Genomic DNA, 16427 nt, shown 5'->3' with positions numbered 1-16427 from the left:
ACACAGTCCAGGCTTGGGGCGGACGGGCCCCACTGTCCAGGCTCGGGGCGGATGGGCCCCACAGTACTGGCTCGGGGCGAACGGGCCCCACAGTCCACGCTCGGGCCCCACTGCCCATGCTCTGGATGGACGGGCCCCACAGCCCACGCTTGGAGCGGACGGGCCCCACAGTCCAGGCTCGGGGCGGACGGGCCCCACAGTCCAGGCTCGGGGCGGGCGGGCCCATAGTTACGACACGGGGTGGGCGGGCCCTACAGTCCGGACACGGGGCTAGTCCCAGGGCAGGCGGCCCCACAATCCAGACACGGGGCGGACGGGCCCCACAGTCCTGACACGGGGCGGGCTTGCCCCACAGTCCTGACCTGGGGCTAGAGCCGGGGCAGGCGGCCCCACAGTCCGGACACGGGGTGGACGGGCTCCACAGTCCGGACATAGGGCGGGCGGGCCCCACAGTCCAGGATCGGGGCTAGACCCGGGGGCAGCTGGCCCCAAAGTCCAGACCCGGGGTGGGCGGGGGGGCCCCACAGTCCAGACCCGGGGCGGGCGGGGGGGCCCCACAGTCCAGGCTCGGGGCGGACGGGCCCCACAGTCCAGGCTCGGGGCGGACGGGCCCCACAGTCCAGGCTCGGGGCGGACGGGCCCCACAGTCCAGGCTCGGGGCTGACGGGCCCCACAGTCCAGGCTCGGGTCTGACGGGCCCCACAGTCCAGGCTCGGGGCTGACGGGCCCCACAGTCCAGGCTCGGGGCGGACGGGCCCCACAGTCCACTCTCGGGCCCCACAGTCCATGCTCGGGGTGGACTGGCCCCACAGTCCAGGCTCGGGGCGGGCGTGCCCCACAGTCCAGGCTCGGGGCTAGTCCCGGGGCAGGTGGCCCCACAGTCGAGACCTGGGGCTAGACCCGGGGCAGGCGGCCCCAAGTCAGGACACGGGGCGGATGGGCCCCACAGTCTGGACTCGGGGCGGGCGAGCCCTACAGTCAGGTCACGCGGCGGGCGGGCCCCACAGGCCGGACACGGGGCTAATCCCAGGACAGGCGGCTTCACAGTCCAGACCTGGGGCTAGACCCGGGGCAGGCGGCCCACAGTCCGGACAAGGGGTGGACGGGCCCCACAGTCCGGATACGGGGCGGGCATGCCCCACAGTCCAGACCTAGGGCTAGACTCGGAGCAGGCGGCCCACAGTCTGGACACGGGGTGGACGGTCCCCACAGTCCAGACACGGGAGGGGCACAGTCCGGACATAAGGCGGGCGGGCCCCACAGTCCAGGCTCGGGGCTAGACCCGGGGGCAGTCGGCCCCACAGTCCAGACCCGGGGCAAGCGGGGGATCCCACAGTCTGGACCCGGGGCAGGCGAGGGGCCCCACAGTCTGGAATCAGGGCGGGCGGGGGACCCCACAGTCCGGACCTGGGGCTAGACCCGGGGCAGGCGGCCCCACAGTCCGGACACGGGGCGGCCGCAGTCCGGATATAGGGCGGGCCCCACAGTCCAGGCTCGGGGCTAGACCCGGGACGGATGGGCCCCACAGTCCAGGCTCAGGGCGGACAGGCCCCACAGTCCATCCTCGCTGCGGACGGGCCCCGCAGTCCAGGCTCAGGTCGGACGGATCCCACAGTCCAGGCTCGGGGCGGACGGGCCCCACAGTCCAGGCTCGGGGCGGACGGGCCCCACAGTCCAGGCTCGGGGCGGACGGGCCCCACAGTCCAGGCTCGGGGCGGACGGGCCCCACAGTCCAGGCTCGGGGCGGACGGGCCCCACAGTCCAGGCTCGGGGCGGACGGGCCCCACAGTCCAGGCTCGGGGCGGACGGGCCCCACAGTCCTGGCTCGGGGCAGATGGGCCCCACAGTCCAGGCTCGGGGCGGACGGGCCCCACAGTCCAGGCTCGGGGCGGACGGGCCCCACAGTCCGGACACGGGGCGGACGAGCTCTACAGTCCGGACACGGGGCGGGCGGGGGACCCCACAGTCCGGACCTGGGGCTAGACCCGGGGCAGGCGGCCCCACAGTCCGGACACGGGGCGGCCGCAGTCCGGATATAGGGCGGGCCCCACAGTCCAGGCTCGGGGCTAGACCCGGGACGGATGGGCCCCACAGTCCAGGCTCAGGGCGGACAGGCCCCACAGTCCATCCTCGCTGCGGACGGGCCCCGCAGTCCAGGCTCAGGTCGGACGGACCCCACAGTCCAGGCTCGGGGCGGACGGGCCCCACAGTCCAGGCTCGGGGCGGACGGGCCCCACAGTCCAGGCTCGGGGCGGACGGGCCCCACAGTCCAGGCTCGGGGCGGACGGGCCCCACAGTCCAGGCTCGGGGCGGACGGGCCCCACAGTCCAGGCTCGGGGCGGACGGGCCCCACAGTCCAGGCTCGGGGCGGACGGGCCCCACAGTCCAGGCTCGGGGCGGATGGGCCCCACAGTCCAGGCTCGGGGCGGACGGGCCCCACAGTCCGGACACGGGGCGGACGAGCTCTACAGTCCAGGCTCGGGGCAGTCCTGACACGGGGTGGGCATGCCCCACAGTCCAGACCTGGGGCTAGACCCGGGACAGGTGGCCCCACAGTCCAGGCACGGGGCGGCCACAGTACGGACATAGGGCGGGCGGGCCCCACAGTCTAGGCTCGGGGCTAGACCCGGGGGCAGCCGGCACCACAGTCCAGACCCTGGGCGGACGTGGGGCCCCACAGTCCAGGCTCGGGGCGGACAGGCCCCACAGTCCACGCTCGGGCCCCACAGTCCAATCTCGGGGTGGACGGGCCCCACAGTCCAGGCTCGGGGCGGATGGTCCCCACAGTCCAGGCTCGGGGCGGACGGGGCCCCCTTTCCCGCTCGGGTCGGGCGTGCCCCACAGTCCAGGCTCGGGGCGCGCGTGCCCCACAGTCCGGACACGGGGCTAGTCCCGGGACTGGTGGCCCCACAGTCCAGACCTGGGGCTAGACCGGGGCAGGCGGCCCCAAAGTTCGGACTCGGGGCGGATGGGCCCCACAGTCTGGAGTTGGGGCGGGCGAGCCCCAAAGTCAGGACACGAGGCGGGCGGGCTCCACAGTCAGGACACTGGGCGGGCAGGCCCAACAGTCTGGATATGGGGAGGGGGGGGCCTCACAGTCAGGACACGGGGCGGGCGGGCCCATAGTTAGGACAAGGGGCGGACGGGCCCCACAGTCCTGACACGGGGTGGGCATGCCCCACAGTCCAGACCTGGGGCTAGACCCGGGGCAGGCGACCTCACAGTCTGGACATGGGGCGGCCACAGTACGGACAGAGGGCGGACGGGCCCCACAGTCCAGGCTCGGGGCGGACAGGCCCCACCGGCCAGGCTCGGGGCGGACGGGCCCCGCAGTCCACGTTCTGGCCCCACAGTCCACGCTCGGGGGCGGATGGGCCCCACAGTTCACGCTCGAGGCGGTCGGGCCCCACAGTCCACGCTCGGGCCCCACAGTCCAGGCCCGGGGCAGACGGGCACCAAACTCCAGGCTCGGGGCGGACGGGCCCCACAGTCCAGGCTCGGGGCGGACGGGCCCCACAGTCAAGGCTTGGGGCGGACGGGCCCCACAGTGCAGGCTCGGGGCGGACGGGCCCCACAGTGCAGGCTCGGGGCGGACGGGCCCCACAGTCCAGGCTCTGGGCGGACGGGCCCCACAGTCCAGGCTCGGGGCGGACGGGCCCCACAGTCCAGACACAGGGATAGTCCCGGGGCAGGCGGCCCCACAGTCCAGACCTGGGGTTAGACCCAGGGCAGGCGGCCCCAAAGTCCAGACACAGGGCGGACGGGCCCCACAGTCCAGACCCATGGCGGGCGGCCCAACAGTCCAGACCCAGGGCGGGCGGCCCAACAGTCCAGACCCAGGGCGGGCGGCCCAACAGTCCAGACCCGAGGCGGGCGGCCCAACAGTCCAGACCCGAGGCGAGCGGCCCACCAGTCCAGAACCAAGGTGGGCGGCCCAACAGTCCAGATCTGAGTCGGGCGGCCCAACAGTCCAGACCCGAGTCGGGCGGCCCAACAGTCCAGACATGGGGCCAGACCCGAGGAGGGTGGCCAATTGGTGCAACATGTGCAGTTTCACAGGGACCCAAGATGTAAAGGGGCCACCACCACCTCCTAATCAGGTCAATTGTGCATTATGATGAGCTATGCCAATATACTGATAGAGGGGAACTGTCCAGACCCGAGGCGGGCGGCCCAACTGTCCAGACCCGAAGTGGGAGGTCCAACAGTCCAGACTCAAGGCGGGAAGTCCCACAGTCCAGACACGAAGCCAGGCCCGAGGTGGGCGGCCCAACAGTCCAGACACGGGGCCATGCCCGAGGCGGCCCGCCCAATAGTTCAGACACGGGGCTAGATATACTGTTCTGATAGAGGGGCCCTCTTCTGGCTGTGTCCGCCCCTGACGTACAGATATACAGCAATATGCAGCAGGAGAGACAAGATCCAGGGAGATATCCGATCGCCAGAACTGGGGTCAGGAAGGAATTTTTTTCCCCCCTAGGGGGTTTTCTTCGCCTTCCTCTGGATCTTTGGTTCCAGTGGCTCTCATCAGGTCTGCACTATCCGCAGCAAGTTCTGTAGTCTCTATCGGGCCTGACCTGAGAGTCATTGTGAACTTTAATTTATTAAAGGGCCAGTAATATTTTTATTACAATGTGGCTTATTGCTATTCCAATAAAAAAATTAATAATAATATATTGTGTTGTGTGTTTTATTTGTGTGGACTTCACCCTACAGAAACAATGATGAGAGCGAACGCTGACGCTCAATATTCCAGAACTAGAACCAGACTTGGCTCATCCGGCATATAATAAAGTGTCTGTCTCATCTGCTGTATACATGATGGCAGCTGCTGCAGGACCAGGGAGTATAGAGGGTGCTACATACAGGAGCATCTCACAAAATTAGAATATCATCAAAAAGTTAATTCCAGTTCTTCAATATAAAAAGTCAAAGTCATATATTATATAGAGTCATTACAAACAGAGTGATCTATTTCAAGTGTTTATTTCTGTTAATGTTGATGGTTATGACTTACAGCCAATGAAAACACAACAGTCATTATCTCAGTAAACTTAAATAATTAACAAAAAACACCTGCAAAGGCTTCCTAAGCATTTAAAAAGTCCCTTAGTCTGTTTCAGTAGGCTCCGCAATCATGGGGAAGACTGTTGACTTGACAGATGTCCAGAAGGCAGTCATTGACACTCCACAAGGTCCCAGACTTCCAATTTTAATTTGTTTCATTTCATTTGTTTAGCTGCTGGAGGTCTAGTGTGAAGTTTCCACCATCAGTGATGGTTTGGGGAGCCATGTCATCTTCTGGTGTAGGTCCACTGTGTTTTATCAAGACCAAAGTCAGCGCACCCGTCTACCAGGAAATTTTAGAGCACTTCATGCTTCCCTCTGCAGACAAACTTTTGGAGATGGAAATGTCATTCTCCAGCAGGACTTGGCCCCTGTCCACACTGCCAAAAGTACCAATACCTGGTTTACACACAACAGTATCACTGTGCTTGATTGGCAGCAAACTCGCCTGACCTTAACCCCATAGAGAATCTATTATAGAGAATCTATGGGGTATTGTCAAGAGAAAGATGAGAGACCCCAGACACAACAATGTAGATGAGCTGAAGGCTGCTATCAAAGCCACCTGGGCTTCCATAACACCTCAGCAGGGCCACAGGCTGATCGCCTCCATGCCACACCGCATTGATGCAGTAATTGATGCAAAAGGAGCCCCGACCAGGTATTGAGTGCATTTACTGAATATACATTTCAATAGGCCAATATTTTGGATTTTAAAATAATTTTTCAAGCTGTTATAAAGTATTCTAATTTACTGAGATAATAACTTTTGTGTTTCCATTGGCTGTAAGCCATAATCATCAACATTAACAGAAATAAACACGTGAAATAGATCCCTCTGTGTGTAATGACTCTATATAATATAGGAGTTTCACTTTTTGTATTGAGGAACTGAAATAAAGTAACTTTTTGATGATATTCTAGTTTTGTGAGATGCACCTGTAATAGAGCAGGTCACATATAACTCCAGCCCAAGTTACATCACCAGTGTTTTGGGGGTCGGTCTCTGTGATGGGGGCACTTATATTGTATTGGTCCTATAAAACACACTACCTGAAAGACTGATGACCAGATCACAGCAAAGCAGAATGCAGGAAACCCAGGAAAATGGCTAAATAGGTGTCACAGGGTGCAATAAGTAGCCATGGGCCCCAAGACAAAACTAGGGCCTCACTCAGAAATGAACACAATAGCCCATTTACCAAGGCTGGCTATAGGGAGGAAAGCAGATACTTGGAGGGATTTGTGCCAAATTTTCCACCTATTTATTAGAACGAAGAAAATAGTGTTACAGGGTCAGGATAGGGTTAAAAATCTTGTGAGTTTATTTGTAGTAAAAAATATATAAAAACATCACCATAGGTCGCGATCCTAACCAGAATAATGTTTAACCGCAAATGCGTTTCCGACTTGCATCTTTAGTTATTGCAATAGGATAGGACAGATACACAATTCCAGTTAAAGGGAATCTGTCAGAAGGTTTTGCTACGTAATCCGAGATCAGCATGATGTAGGGGCAGAGAGCCTGATTCCAGCGATGTATCACTTACTAGACTGCTTGGTGCAGTTTTGATAGAATCCCTGCTTTCTCTGTTGTAAATGAAGCAGTGCTCAGAATGTTAAGCCCTGTGTAACCCCGCCCACGCTGGCAGATTCCTGTGTACAAACTGCAAATCAGTGGTGAGGGCGGGGTTACACAGATGAGCCTGACTGGCCTGTACCTGAGACCTAGTCAGGCAGTGATCATCTCCTGGTGATAAAACATGGATTGTATTGAAACTACAACACACAGCCTAATAAGTGACACATCCCTGGAATCAGGATATCTTGCTCTACATCATGCTGCTCTCAGATTAAGTAGCAAAAATCTGCTGACAGATTCCCTTTAATAAAGTACATGTCCTGTTTTGTATCTCCCAGAGCAATGTCATCAGTGTCGCTCACCACCAATGCAGATGTGAGTGGTGCCGGACAACCTCTTTATGTCAAATAATTCCCTGCAGAGCTGGCATCCATCTGAGGAGATGTAACATATCTGCCTGACAGGTGGGTGGAGACAGGGTCGGACTGGGGTGCCTAGGGCCCACCAGGAGAACTGACTCTAGGGGCCCACACTACAGCCCACCATAAACGGTTTTATTACTTGTTATGCTTGTCTATAATGTACTATAGTTACATGATTGGCTGCACTGTGAAGCACTGAGCGGCAGGACTTTCTTCGGACAGTCATTCCGCACTGCCAGAGTCCCTTTAATGGTAACTTGTCACCTTGAAAAACGCTATTTATCTGCAGATATAGGGGTAATCTGCAGGTAAATAGGGTTTAAAGCCTGGTTAGACGGCTTATTGGAAAAGCATTGGCTACACGGAGAAAATTACATTTTATTCTCCCTACTGCCACTCGCTTCCTGTCATAGGATCGGTGCAAGGAGGGAGACATTACAGTCACCGCAAACTACAAAGTGAGCGTGCTGCAATAACGTCCGGCACCTGGATTGTGACACTTCCATGGAGCCCAACCTCAGGCTGAGCTTCATTGAATGACTAACATGGCAGCAGCACCTGGCAACTAGTGCTGAGCGAGCGTGGTCGGATAAGGTGTGATCCCAGCATGCTCGGGTGTTATCCCAGTATCTTGTAGTGCTACTATGCTCGAGTCCCCAGGGTAGCATGTTTTGCGGCGGTAGACAGACGCAACACATGCAGGAATTGCCGGTTTGTTAGGTAATCCCTGCATGTGTTGCTTCTGTCTACCGCCGCAAAACATGTTACCGCAGGGACTCGAGCATATTAGCAGAGCACTACAAGATACTCGGATAACACCCGAGCATGCTGGGGTCACACCTTATCCGACCACACTCACTCAGCATTAGTTGCCAGGTACGGCTGCCATGTTAGTCATTCAATGAAGCTCAGCCTGAGGTTGGGCTCCATGGAAGTGTCACAATCAAGGTGCCGGACGTTATTGCAGCACGCTCACTTTGTAGTTCGCGGTGACTGTAATGTCTCTTATCCGACCACGCTCACTCAGCACTACTGGCAACCCATCAGGAACCTGCAACTGCGTCACAGGGGGCTGAAGGGAACAGGCGACTGCATGCACCGGCCATTGTGCTATCTAAATGCCGCTGTCAGTGATTGACAAGGGCACTTAAATACTCAAAACAGCAGCAATCAAGGCGAGCTCTGATCACTGCTGTTACAGGCAGACGCCGGCTATGTAACACAGCCGACATCTGCCTGGTATGGAGCAGGCTCAGCTCCTGAACCCGCTCCATACAAGTACAACCCTATGGTTATGACAAGGTTAGCAAATTTCACTTGTCTGTTCCTAAATGTGGAAAGACAAATGGAATTCCCTAACACATGTGAAAGAGACCTAATAGATTTAGTAAAGGTGCCGCAAGCATATGAATGTTATTACACACCACAATGCACTGTTACATACACGCATCTTACAAAAATACATATTATTACAGATACGCAGGCGTGCACAAACACGCAGAAGCGCACACACACGCAGACGCGCACAAACACGCAGACGCGCACAAACTCATCAGTACATGAATACATCATCTGAACCACCATCATTTGTAATGTCAGGTCAGCCCCATATATCTTTCTATCACATAAACCTACAACTCCCAGTATGTAATTAACAATAGAGATACTGGGAGTTGTTATCAGTCATCATCAGACTGCGGACCATACAGGAACCACAGTACTGATGAGACACAGGCAGGATCACAAATGAACATTTACATCCAGGTATCTTACCTGAGACGTCTTCTCTGATTAGAGTCGTTCTCTTTCTTTTCTTCCTCTTGTCCAGACTCCATGATGACTTTTCTCATCCACAGCTCGTCTCTGCAGACTTCCATCTTCTCCGGTCTTCTGCAGCACATCCCACACGATGCCCTTAAAGATACAGTGTCATTATAATGCTCCTGAATAAAAATATCTACACTGAGCCCCTGAATAAACCTAACTCTTACAATGCTCCCTGCACAAAACATGTCATACACTCTACCCCTCTTATGGTACCTGCTCTCCACACTGTCCTCTCCTTACCATACTGGGCCCCCTCTTCACACTGTCCTCTCACATTGTGTCCCCACTATACTGCCCAGTGTATATACTGTGCCCCTTCATCACACTCCCCCCTCCTCAGCATACTGTTTCCCCCATTCTGTGCCCTCGCACTGTTTCCCCCATACTGCCGCATCTCTATACCTTCCCCCACACTACCTAGTCTCTGTGCTGTGTCACCTCACATTTTTCTCCCTCCATACTGTCTCCTCACACTATTCCCCCACTCTTCATACTGTTTCCTCACACATCCCCCTTCCCCATTCTGTTCCTGCACTCATTCCCACCCCTCCTCTGGTTCACCATACTGTTTTTTCACACATCTCCCCATTCTGTCTCCTAAAATTTCTCTCCCCAAATATAATAAATCTTCGGAAGAGCACACAGACATGCAGAAGCGCGCTTATGACGCGCCCCCTGGGCCTGTGCTGTGCAGGGGAACCCGGAACCGGGCCTGTTGTAGAATGCTGGGGGTTGTAGTCTCCGTGTGGCGGTGACCCGGTCCGTGCCCAGGGTGGTCAAACCAGTGGCTGTCTATTTGTATTGGAATAAGTGTCCGACTACGCCACCCGTGGATTGCGGTCAGTGGGGACCGCTGCTGCGCTGCAGACCGCTGAGGCTGATGTTGTTCGCGCAGCCGAGTATGGGATGACTCCCCACGGGAGAAGTATTGCCTCAGGGCAGCTAATGTGGAAGATGATGGGAGTGATGGTGTGAGGGTCCCAGTGCTAATGGTGCAGGAGCGGCAAGGAATCACAGAGACGTGTGGTGCAGTTCAGGGTCTTTACTGATGGTACAAGGCAGACCCTCCCGGGAGTACTGGCTAGTATAAGGGGCCTGGTCAGTCTGCGAGCAAGCAGGAGTTCCCCTGGCCAGGTGGAGTTGTAGGCCTCCCCGTTTATCTGCACTCTTCCTGGCTACCTTGCTGTCAGCGGTTACAAGTAGCCCACGTCCCTGAGTATACCGTGTGGTGCTCACCCGTATGGCTGGTGACTTGGGGCCTTCTGTTAGCCTCCGCTCCTGGATGGCGGCGCTGGTCCCTTCTTTGTGACTGATCCTCCGGGCTTCTATGGCCAGAGGACCTGGAATCCCCTGCTGGCTGGTTTCTGCTGCTTGGTGTATATCAGTCCCCACAGCCTCGGACTCCTGTGTCCGGTTTTAGTGTCTTCGTCCAGGGCGAGCTCTGCTCAGCTCCAGCCCCTGGACTTCAGCTACTGCTCCTCCAGAGCTCCTGATCTCACTTTCCCTCTCCAGACTCTGACTCTGTCTGCAGCTTCACTCTGACTGCTCTAATCCCGCCCCAGACCCAGTTTATAAGGGCAGATTCCTCCCCTCCCAGGTCTGGGTGGGCCGTGTTTCATGTTTAGGGCTCCTGACCAGAGAAACCTCCCACTTGCTCTCAGACATAATATCTCTATTACTGTGGCAACCAGACCCCTGGGGTGTCACATTCCCCCCTAGTAAATTTTAGTACTCCGGGACTAAACACATTTTTAAAGAAACATAAATACAAGGTATAACAATAACAAGACAACATATTTACAAGAAGCTTTAGTCTGTAAAGGTCACGGCGTTTCCGTGACCGTGTGTCCATATCACCCAAGGTGAAGTTTATGAAACAAAGGGGGTGTCCATGTCACCCAACAAGGCGAAGTCTTGGCACAGAATAGGGGACCTGTCCAAAGCAAACCCCTTGCGTTGTCCTTGGGCGTGGCTGCAAGGGTAGACTAACTACTTTGGGCCGCAAGGAGGCCACGCCAGACAGGTTTTCTCTTCCGCGGCCGTCTTCGCAAGAGGCACCAAGGTGCAACTATCTACAAAACTGTTCCGGTTATCCAGTGTCCATAACCTGTTAGTCCAAATAAATCTGCAGGGTAACTGAGAAACATAATTAGTAACAGGCAACAAACATAAACCATAAACATTTTTCAATAAACAGTCAACTTTACAGTGCATTGGTTTAGATTCTCCAGCGAGCGGGCATCTGACCTCTAGTGACCCTAGTGGACCTACGGAGCTCACTAACTGGTTCTGCACTACAGGGTGTAGGAGGTGTTATGGGCAAGCTGGGCAGCTTTCTGCGCACTCTTTGGCTCACTAGGGGCACAGCAGGCTCACTACTAGCAGAGGGTTGATCCTCCTGTACTGCTGGTGTGGACTCTTCTGCCTCTTGGGCCGGCTGCTCTTCCAGCTCTACCGGTTCCTCTGTAGGCACTTGCGGGGCTGGCTGGAGAAAGGTGAGGACGGGTACTACGACAGCGCCGTTTACTTGTGTCCAAGACCGGGGGAAGTCTCCGAGTACGGTACTGATCATTTCTTCCCTTTCCTCTGCGGGTTGAGGGTTTTCTTGATCTTCTTCAGGGCTTTGCAGCTGCTCGGGACACTTCTTCAGGTGGTCTCTGGAGACAATGGCTGTGGTTTCTCCTCCATCCTTACTGATTACGCAGATTTTTGGGTTCTCATGGCTTGATGGCAGTACGGTGTACGGGTCCTTCTCCCACTGGTCGTCCAACTTGTGGAGCCGCCTCTTCCTCTTCAAGACCTGCTCTCCAGGTACCAGGGGAACAGCGGGAGCATACTGGTTATAAGCCTTCTCTTGCTTTTCTCTAGCTTGAGACAGACTTCGCTCGACGCTCTCCTGTACTTTCCGATACTGCTGCTGCCGTTCTGTATCCCAGTCTGCCTCTGGCGAGGTGTCCTCAGGCGTCAGGACTCCCATATCCAGGTCAATAGGCAGCTTACCAGGTCTTGCTCTCATTAGGTAAGCCGGGGTACAGTTGGTGGAACCTACAGGGATGTGGTTATACAGGTCCACCAGATCGGGCAGTTTCTCAGGCCACAGACTGCGTTCTTCCAGGGGCAATGTTTTTAGCAGATCTATCACCACCTGGTTCATCTTCTCGCAGAGTCCATTGGTTTGAGGGTGATAGGGCGTTGTTCTTATCTTCTTGCAGCCATACAGGTTGCAGAACTCCTGGAAGACCTCCGCTTCGAAGGCTGGTCCTTGGTCTGTCAACACTTGGTCCGGGTACCCGTGTGGACGGCAGAAGTGCTGCTGGAAGGCTCTAGCTGCTGTTTGAGCCGTTAAGTCCTTGACCGGGACCACCACCAGGAACCGGGAGTAATGATCTACGATTGTGAGGGCGTAGACATACCCAGATCTGCTTGGAGCCAGTTTCACATGGTCCAGGGCTACCAGTTCCAGTGGCTGTCTGGTGATGATGGGCTGCAGGGGAGTCTTCTGGCTGGCTCGGTCTTTTCTTCTCAGGTGGCACGGGCCACAGTCTCTGCACCACCTCTCGATGGCTCCTCTCATGCCTACCCAGTAGAACCGTTCACGCAACAAGAACTCCAGCTTCTTCCATCCGAAATGCCCTGCTCCGTTGTGGTATGCCTCCAGAACCATAGCCGCGTCTCGTCTTGGGACCACTACCTGCCAGGTCAACTCATGTGTTCGAGAGTTAACCATTCTCCGGCACAGCTTCTCCCTGTAGAGGAACAGCTTACTTTTCTCCTTTCACAGTTGCTTGGTCTCCTCCGGAGCATCTGGGTCAAGACGGGCATCGGCCTGGGTCAGCATTTCCTTCACCAAATGGACTGCGGGATCACTGTCTTGCGTCTCCGCCCAGTTGTAGTGGGGCAAGGGATTGAACGTCACGGAGCGCCTGTCCTTCACACGGTGGGAATACAGGGTAATCCCATGACGGTGGAACGCAGGGAGCTCAACTTCTTCCAGATCTTCTGGATCTTCCCCTACGTCCGGTAAGTTCGGCATTCTAGACAGGGCATCCGCGTTGGCATTTGAGCGTCCTGCCCGGTATTTGATGGTGAATTCAAAGTTGGACAGGCGGGCCATCCATCTCTGTTCCAGGGCACTGAGCCTTGCAGTGTCCAGGTGTGTCAACGGGTTGTTATCCGTGTACACGGTGAATTTGGAGGAGGCAAGGTAATGCTTGAAACGTTCGGTCACTGCCCACACTACTGCCAGGAACTCCAGCTTGAATGAGCTATAATTCTCAGGGTTCCTCTCCGTGGGCCGTAGCTTTCGGCTGGCGTAAGCGATTACCCGTTCTTTCCCTTGCTGGATCTGGGACAGTACGGCTCCTAGCCCGATGTTGCTTGCGTCCGTGTGGAGGATAAAGGGCTGGCTGTAGTCTGGATATGTCAGGATTTCATCCCCCGTGAGGGCCATCTTCAGCTGGCAGAAGGACTCCTCTTCCAGCTTTTCCCACCTAAAGGGCGGCTTCTGGTTTTTGGCTTTCCGAGATTGACCTATCAGGAGGTCCTGCATAGGGGCTGCCATTTTGGTGAAACCGGGAATGAATCTTCGGTAGTAGCCTACCAACCCGAGGAACTGCCGCACTTCCTTTATGCTGGAGGGTCTTGGCCAGTCCTTAATCACGGTGATCTTATCAGGGTCAGGAGCCACTCCGTCAGCACTCACCACGTGTCCCAGGTACTGCACCTTTGGTTTCAGGAGGTGACACTTGGAGGGTTTCACCTTTAGGCCGTAGTTTGCCAGAGCTTCAAACACTTCTGCCAGGTGTTTCAGGTGGTCCTCGTAGGTCTTGGAATAGACGATGACATCGTCCAGGTATAACAGGACCGTCTCGAAGTTCCGGTGTCCCAGACAGCATTCCATCAACCGTTGGAAGGTTCCTGGTGCATTGCAGAGCCCGAACGGCATGCAGTTAAATTCACTGAGACCCATCGGGGTGGTGAATGCGGTCTTCTCCCGGTCTGCCTCTGCTACAGGAACCTGCCAGTACCCGCTAGTGAGATCCAAAGTAGAGAAGAAGTTAGCAGATTTTAATGCAGCTAAGGACTCTTCTATCCTTGGTACCGGGTACGCATCTTTGTGTGTGATACGGTTGACCTTCCTGTAGTCTACACACATTCTCATAGTGTTGTCTTTCCTTTTCACTAAGACTAGTGGAGCTGCCCAGGGGCTACAGCTGTCCCTGATTACCTCAGCCTCCTTCATGTCTCTAAGTATCCCCTTGGCGTGTTGGTAGTGTGCCGGGGGTACTGGTCGGTATCTCTCCTTTATGGGTGCTGAACGCTGCTCTCATCATAGATCCCTGCCGGCGCTGTGATCAGCAGAAGCAGAGTCAATGATGAGAGTAGTAGTCTACTCCCGCCGTGTAGAACTGTAAAAATAGGAATAAAATAAAAAAATCCTTATACTCACCTCTCCTACGCATCACCCGCTGTAATCCGTGCAAGCGCTCACGCCGAGGAGAACGACTCCTGCAGCGAGTGGGCCCTGGAGCTGCGCTCAACAAGGGGTGCCCTGTCAATCACTGAGCGCAGTACCGGGGCCCGCTCGCTGCAGGAGTCATTCTCCTCGGAGTGAGCGCTCACACGGATTACAGCGGGTGACGCTTAGGAGAGGTGAGTATAAGGATTCTTTAATTTTATTCCTATTTTTACAGTTGGACACGGAGGGAGTAGACTACTACTCTCATCATTGACCCTGCTGCTGCTGATCGCAGCACCGGCAGGGATCTATGATGAGGGCAGCACTCAGCACCCGGCTCTTGGGAACAGCGCTAACTGTACACTGATTCCCAAGCGCCGGTACGTGTCACACGGATGACACTGATATCTCCAGTCCCGTAAATATCAGGACATGTGAAAGAGCCCTAATATACACACGCAGATACACATACAGAAATGGGGACACGTACACACGCAGGCAAGCACACACAGAAATGCACACGCAATCATGCTCAGACACACTCAATCACACACAAAAATGCAGACACGCAGGTAAGTACGCACACACGTGTGAAGACACATATACACACGTAGACATGCAGGCACTCAAATACATACACACAAACACATGCAGGCATATACAGTACACACGCATGCAGGCATATACACACACACTGTACGCACACATGCATGCATATACACACACTGTACACACACATGCATGTATATACACACACACATGCATGCGTACACACACACACATGCATGCGTACACACACACACACACACATGCAGGCATACACACACACACACACACACGCATGCAGGCATACACACACACACACACACACGCATGCAGGCATACACACACACACACATGCAGGCATACACACACATGCAGGCATATACACACACACACATGCAGGCATACACACACATGCAGGCATATACACACATGCAGGCATATACACACACACACACGCATGCAGGCATATACACACACGCATGCATGCAGGCATTTACACACACGCATGCAGGCATATACACACACGCGCACACACGCATGCAGGCATATACACACACACGCACACACGCATGCAGGCATATACACACACACATGCATGTATGCAGGTATATACACACACACACGCGCGCATGCAGGCATACACACATACACACACATGTATGCAGGCATATACACACACATGCATGTATGCAGGCATACACACACATGCATGTATGCAGGCATACACACACACGCATGCATGCAGGCATACACACACACGCATGCATGTATGCAGGCATATATACACACACACACACAAGCTTGTATGCAGGCATATACACACACATACATGTATGCAGGCATATACACACACATGCATGTATGCAGGCATATAGACACACACGCATGTATGCAGGCATATACACACACGTGCATGCAGGCATACACACACACGTGCATGCAGGCATACACACACATGCAGGCATATACACAAACTGTACACACATGCATATACACACACACAGGCATATATATATATATATATATATATATACACACACACACACACACACACACACACATACACATACACACACACACACACACAGCCATATAACTCACCCATAAAAATTTGGCACGGTGCTCTTGACATGAAATTGAAGCAGTGAGAGCTGTAGGCCTGCAGCCTTGTTTCCAATTCCAGGCCAGGCCACATTCCACATATCCAGCCCCGGAGCCGGTATTAAAAAGCCCAGAGTCAGAGCAGGAGAGAAGGAGGCGGTGCTCCGGTGCCACCACCTGGTCGGGAGCCGATATTACTACAGGGGAGCAGGCCAGAACAGATATGGAGCCGGGATGGAACCGTATGAGAAGCCCTGGAGCAGGGAGAGCAGAGCGAGACGTCGGGTTCTGTGGCTCATAGGACGGCCCCGGAGCAGAGAGAAAGCAAAGCAGAGCGCGGCCGCGGCGTATCAGAGGCCAGACGAGAGCGCCTTCAATGTCACCTGACACCACAGTCTGCCACAGAATCCATCCTCTTAGTGTC

This window comes from Phyllobates terribilis, unplaced genomic scaffold (genome assembly GCF_046119375.1).
Source record: "Phyllobates terribilis strain yellow unplaced genomic scaffold, ASM4611937v1 Scaffold_70__1_contigs__length_7381418, whole genome shotgun sequence".
Taxonomy (NCBI): domain Eukaryota; kingdom Metazoa; phylum Chordata; class Amphibia; order Anura; family Dendrobatidae; genus Phyllobates; species Phyllobates terribilis.
Note: the sequence above shows the minus strand (reverse complement) of the source record.